Source organism: Girardinichthys multiradiatus, chromosome 8 (assembly GCF_021462225.1).
Source record: "Girardinichthys multiradiatus isolate DD_20200921_A chromosome 8, DD_fGirMul_XY1, whole genome shotgun sequence".
Classification (NCBI taxonomy): domain Eukaryota; kingdom Metazoa; phylum Chordata; class Actinopteri; order Cyprinodontiformes; family Goodeidae; genus Girardinichthys; species Girardinichthys multiradiatus.
This window is the reverse complement of record NC_061801.1, coordinates 11,462,952-11,470,268: the sequence shown is the minus strand read 5'-3', so window position 1 is coordinate 11,470,268 and position 7,317 is coordinate 11,462,952.

Genomic DNA, 7,317 nt, shown 5'->3' with positions numbered 1-7,317 from the left:
CCAGACCCCTCATATAAGAGACATGTTTGAATGATCACAAACATTAAGGAAAGGCTTGAGCCTGGCATAGCAGAAATACAAGCGTTACTGTCCATAATGAAGCAAGTTGTGACTGAAAAAGAAGCCCCCGTAAAGCCAACGCCTTCAAGCTCAGCTGAAATGTCCAGCTGCCACATATACAAGCCCAGTACCTTCTGGGGAAAAGTTATATGGTCAGCAGAGACAAAAACAGAACATTTGGCCTTATGTTTGGAGGGGTCAAGAAGAGTCAAGAACATTGTACCAGCTGCCACGCATGGTGGTGGCCACATCATTGTGTGGTGGTGTTGAAGTGAAACTCTAACTTTTACTGGTTGTTGCTGCAGGATAGGAAACCCCAAACACACACTGACTGTTTGGGAAGCCTTCATCTCGACTATACTGAAAATATACAGATTAGGAAACCTATATACTTAAATATTGAACTGTGCAAAGACACGATAAGAGTTTTTCAAAATTATATTTTTGAACAAAAGCCAGTTTCTACCCTCACCCTCCACAGTTCGGACCTTTTCCTCATTTTCTGCTTTTGCTACCAGCATAAAGGAGTTTTAAAGGAGTTTTACAGATATTCAATGCTTCATAAACCAGTTTTCTGACAGACAGATGGATGCCTCTCCCTCATGTTGTGAAATATATCATAACTGACATACCTGATGCGCACCGTAACGAGCACACAGAGTTGGCTTTGGCAACAAGAAGAAAAACCTGGAACAGTGTCAGTTTGGGAATCATTTTTTCTTGTGATTATGTGCAGCGACCCGAGCAACGTCATCCGTTACTTCAGTGGAATTTTAGGCTCCTATGAGACAGTGCCTTGGACAGGTACTCATACAGCTTGAACTTAACAGCTGAGATTAAATTGCACACATTAATCAGGTGCTTCTACAGTCAAATGGTTGCTTTAGATTTTACAGCTATCGCAGTGTAGAAGGCAGAATACAAAGTCACGCCACAACTTTCTGATTTTTGTTTTTACTTGTATGAAAAATCTTTACCCTTCACCTTGTATTTCAATACAATTGTGAACGACTCTATGTTGGTCTGCCACATATAAAATAAACTGAGCTTTGTAAGTGTAAAGTGACAAAATGTGACAATCTGAAGGCATAACAACAGGGGTGCAACTTTTCAGAGGTATGACCTGATGGGGGTCACCACTCTTGGGGTGGCACAACTAAACTAAAAGCCATAATAAAAATCAGGAGTTTTATTATGATGCTGTCATATTTAATGGGATGGGAGTGAGAAATGTGCATTAAAATTGGCATGCTATGAAAGGCAAATATTTACAGTTGAAGTCAGGAATGTGCACACACTGTAGAAAAAGACAGACATTTTGTCCCCTCAATCTCTGAAATTACTTGGTCTGTTAAGATTATTGCTGTTTGCTTAATGCCAGAATAATAAGAGTGAATTTCCTTTACAAAAGGAGGTTTTTATTTCAACCAGGCCCACATCAAAAGTTACAAATCGGTGTATGAATTTGGGGGAAATCTTAAGCCAAATGTCCAAGAATCTCTGTTGATCTTTAGATACAGCTTCTTTTATAGACTTCTAGACAACACATATACTACACATATATGGCATCCTCCAAAATATACAAAGCTTTGACGTTAAACACTGTCTTTCTCTACAGATGCACAGTTTCCTATTTAGCATCTTTCAGCCAGTAGTTCCTGACTGTTACTAAGCACACTCAGGCATACATAACTTGCCTTCTTTGATCACTATTAGTGCATGGCTTTGACTTAGAAATGTGCTCCAAGCCTAACCTAAGGCCTCAGTACCTAAGGTATCATCAGACACTACACCTCACACAAGCTTGTCACAATGGTTTACTGAGAATTTTGTCCCTTTGGTCCTGTAACTCACAACTTTTCAGCTCTGCCCACAAATGTTCTATAGGACTGAGATCAGAGCTCTGTGATGGTCGCTTCAAAACATTGACTTTATTGTTCTTAATGCAATTTGTATCTAATTTGGTGGTATGTGGCCAGGCTTTGACCTCCTGGCAAATTTTTTATGTGCTGTTTTAGTATTATCTCATGCTGCCATCTATTTTATGAAGTGCCATATCTCATTAAACTAAGGTCTTTGACTGAGTGCATTTACCAACTATGATGCAGTTTTAAAAGTTGCTTTCGGAGTAATGGCTTTTCAGCTCTCTGAGGGGCCTTTCAGGCCATCTCCATACATACATGATTTAAATCTCTATGGATAATGACCCTCTTACCAGCCTTAGCCAGCATCTTCACAAAGTATTTTGTTCTGGGGTTGCTAAGCACATTCTGCACTAAAACACCACTGTTCATTTCTTGGACACATTCTTCCTTCTGAATGATGATGGCTGGGACATAGAATCCGATCTTTATACTTACACACTTGCATATTCAGGCAACTGGTGTTGAAGCACCTGAAGGACATCACAGGCCCCCTGGTGGACCCCCTGCAGTTTGCCTAACAGGCAAGCAAGTCGGCAGACGATGCAGTCAGCTTGGGACTACACTTCATCCTGCAACATCTCGACCACCCAGGGATGTACATCCAGATCCTATTTGTGGACTTCAGCTTGGCCTTCAACACTATCAACCCAGACATCCTCCACCCTCCACCAGAAGCTCATCCAGCTCCAAGTCCGGCCTCTACTGATCAGTGGATCACCAGCTTCATGAAAGACCGGCAGCAGCAGGTGAGGCTGAGGGGCATTTTGTCCCACACAAGAACCATCAGCACTGGCGCTCCCCAGGGGTGTGTTCTCTACCCACTGCTCTTCTCCCTCTACACAAATGGCTGCACCTCAGTCTGTTAAACTCCTGAAGTTTGCAGATGACACCATTGTTATTGGACTGATACAGGACAGGAGGTGGATCTGCCAGTACACTGGTGTGGTCAGAACCACCTGGAACTTAACCCACTCAAGACTGTGGAGATGATGGTGGACGTTCAGAGAACACATCCTCCAGATACCCCCCTCACCTTCCTCAAGAACGCTGTGTTCCTGGGAACCACCATTTCTCGAAACCTGAGATAGTTCTCACACATGGACAATGTTTGGAAGAAGGCCGAGCAGAGACTGTACTTCCTGAGGCAACTCAAGAAGTACAACCTTCCACAGGAGCTACTGGTCATCTTCAACACTGCCATAATTCAGTCTGTCCTGTCTGTGTCCATCTCACAGAACAGGACAGGTCCAGACTGCAACGAACAATCAGGTCTGCAGAGAGAATCATCAGGGCTGACCTTCCCTCCATCCAGGACTTATACAGGTCTAGGGTCAGGAAAAGGTCAGCTTAAATCTCTGCAGACCCCACACACCCTGCACATAAACTGTTCAGGCTTTTACATTCAGGTCAGCGCTACAGAGCGCTGTCTGCTAAAACCAGCCGCCACAGAGACAGTTTCCTCCCCCAGGCTGTTTCTCTGATGAACACTTGACAGTCAGAACAACACCATGCACACTTGGACTGATCTCACATTATATTCAGTTGTAAAGTCAATTGTGTATATAAGTACATTTAAAAAAGATATTTTTTATTATTGAAAGCAAAGTGTGCCGGAGTCAAATTCCTTGTGGGTCTGTACAAACTTGGCAGTAAAGCTGATTCTGATTCTGATCTGGAAATCGTACCCAACGATGAACCAGACTTGTGAAGATCCACAATCCTAACAATTTGGTTCATTTCTTTTCATTTTTGTCACACGTGGAGACATTGTTGCATTAAAACATACTGACAGGTCTGCCTGAAATTGTGAATTGTGAAATGTTGTTAACTGACACATTATCATGGCTTTGTAAGCAAAATTACTTTTGCAAGGCACGGCAGTTTGCTGTTTTTTATATTCACAGTTTTTCATTACATTGCAGCCTTTAGCTGTTGTTTTACATATGAAACCATATTCTACATTTTAACTAATGCTATCAATACCAATAAGTATGTGACAAGTTATAAATATGACAAATGTGGTAATGTATTGTGACCACTCAAGTCCAAAGGTTACAGTTTAAAGATACTACTTGTACTTGATGAGAATGCCCTTAAAATGTGCCCATCAGTTTTTGAAAGCAGAGTAAAGAGTAAGCCTTAATCTTGAAACCTTGCATTTATCAAAGCACCCTGGGGCCAATTTAAGCAGAATGTGACATGCACACCCTCATGTCTGGGTTTACTGCTCTGAAAACGAGTTATGCAATGCAAAGCTAAATTGAAACTAGAACTGTATCCATTAGTTAAAGACAGGCAGGAAACTCCCAGTGTGGGCAATGTTTTTGTGAACAAGGAAGAATCATCTCTTCTTGTAACAGAGAAAGTACCAAAAAAACTTCACAGAATTCCCACACCCACACATATAAGCTTTAGCTTTGTCATACTACCACAGTGTCTTGTTACATTGAGGGGCATGTACCTGGAGGGATGCTACATTCAACCACGTGTGTTTTTGTCACAGCTTTCTGCATTTCGTTGAACTTTGATTGTACTGCAAGCTTGCCGAGCTACATCCTGCATGTGCACTATTGCTCGCTGCAGCAACAAAGCCTCCTCAGATACCACAAGCTGCCAATAATGATGACGTTAATTTTTCTCTGTTTAAAAACCTCAGTTCACTCTCTGACAGCAGATGTGGAGTAAAATTAATCAGTGTATGTTATACATTACCAAGCCAATTCATGACCTCTTAGCAGTGTGGTCTTGTTGACCCAATTTCCTATTAGCACTTCAAAATATCAATCAAAAAGGCAGATCACAAACTGATGCGTGAGATCACAATGATTTCGTCCATCTTTTAATGTTCTCAAAAGATCTTAGCTGTAGCTAAACTCCAAGCTAATATCCAAACAGTCAGATGTGTCAAATGTACAAAGAAACCATGGAACAATGTACTGATATAATAATTATCAAAGGAATAAGGACACCATATTTTATGTGAAACTGAAAAACATGTACATTAATGTTGGGGCTCCCAAAGTTGGGGTTAGAATTCCACTAGAGGTTTCAAATCAAGTGTGGGTCTTGAGGTCCTTTTCAGAAGTCAGACTAAATAACAAACAATTATCATTGTAAACCCATTTTTATGCTAAGTTCATAAAGCTGGAGAACAACTTTCCCTCTACGTTTTGCTTTCATTCTATTAACTGAATCCACATTGTAAAGTGTTACAAGCCAAAATATTAACAAGTCATATAAAAACAGAGAGGAAACGTGCTAGCACTGGGTTAATTCTCAGCCAAAAAGCTTCACATGAAAGCACCATGAGTTTATTAGAATCAGAATCAGTTTGTCCAGACCAAACTTAACATTAGTCTTTGGTTCCACTTTGCCCTCAATGAAGAAATTTTAAATGTTTAAAGTTAAATGTTTTAGAAGGGAAATAAAAATAACATATTTTTTTCTTTTTAATACTGTGTCAATTCAGATGTGTCTTAAGAAACATAAGACTGTCCTTTAAAAACTCATATTACGACAAAATGTCTGTCACTGTCCAGAAAATAAAAGATGCTACAAGTATCTGGAACTTCACTTGCAAAGACCATACCACAAAGATATGGGTTTAAAGGTTTATTGAAGGAAAAGGTTTGGCAGGATGAATGGATTGGGTGTAAGGATGGGTCAACTGGGAAGACTTGCTGATGAAGGGTTAGGGGAGGGGACTTGGTGTAGGGCTGCAGTCTGGCTTTTCCACACCAAATTGAAGACCCTCCCAGATGGAATCTGCAACAAAGAGGAGTGCATAGAAATGAAGAATGAGATTAGGAATTAAGGAAACAGTTTGAGGGTGATGGGATGAAGAGATCTCAGTTGATGTCTGGTTGAGATATGGTGTGGTTGAAAGAACGTGATGCACTGTGAGTAATAGGTGAACTGGGTATGGGTAGTAGACTGCTGGGTTATTCGAGGTGTGGTTGAGGTGTGGTCTTGTTCCCACACATAAGTTGACATATCAACTTCATTTATGAAATAAATGAAACACAATTGTCATGCTAATGTAGAAAATGTAAGACTGGTGAAACGTAGTGCTTTTTTTAAATGATCTTTAAAGCTACTGAGTTTAGACCTTCATGAGGGCATGCATTAGTGGTGGGAAATATAAAGCAACAATGGAATATTTTCCCCTCAATGTTTATGTGTTAGAAGCAGCAAACAATTGTTGTTTGTCTTATCGTTGTGTGCGTGAGTGTGAGTGTTTTTATGTGTACGCATGATGGTGGGAATGTGTGATTGTGATTGTGTGTGCCTGTGTCAGGTTGGGTCTTGGGCTGCTCCCTCTACTGGATCAGTTTAGGCCCCCCATCAAAAGTGGGGCCTATTCCCTCCCCGCCACACTACCTGCTGGTGGTTGGTGTCTCTGCCCGCTGGTGTACTTGTGGTTCTTGGTATCTGGGGCTGGGTGCTTTGGTGTGTGCTGGCTCACTCCCGGTGGCTGCTTGCCGGGGCCGGGCCGAGAGAGTTTATTCAACAAAGAAGAGATGCATTTTAAATTATATTCTTCTTTTAATTACTTTTTCGTCCATGTGCTTTCATTAGCAACTCATCTGGTGTTATACATGAAAGCGGGTTGAGATTGAAAATGTATTTCTACATCTGTGATTAATAGCCTGCCGGAGTTTTCACAAGAACATATAAGGAGGGCTGAAGCAGTAGATGAAATAAGAAAGGTTTTTCTGCCATATTCTTGAAGTAATTACAGTGAAAAAAAAAAAAAAAGTTGTGATAGTTCCCACAAAGCAAGCCACAATACTTTCAATTGTCAGAAGGGTTAAAATGGTTTGGATTCTTTTTTCGACTTTGCTTCTTGAGAAGAGGAATTCCACCTCTTTTAGGTCAGGTCTTCAGACTGTAAGGCAGCCACACAGTTACAGAGCTGTAAAGATGAGGCTGAAAGATAAGGCAATGAGTTCAGACGGCTTATCTTTAAAGCCCTGATAGAGGGAACAGAGACTGCTGCATTGCACTGCACTCTGTTAAATATTAACACTTATATCTAAAGCATTGATGAGCGACTCTTGGAAAGAGGGAAGTAATTGGAGACCAAAGTCCATCAATCGACCCCCTGCCCTGCAAAAGATTAACAAAATTGTCATGATCACTGATATACATTATACACTGAGGGATTGTCATTCAGTGCCTGTGGTGCAGCTTTATGAAAAGAGGGGAATATTCAGCTCCAAGCTTCATTTCTGCCCTAATCAATCTGAATAATCTCCCTTGTGCTCACTTGGCCATGTTGTTTCAATCACATTTCATGCCTCACTGAAAAGACAAAGATTTCCACTGTCAA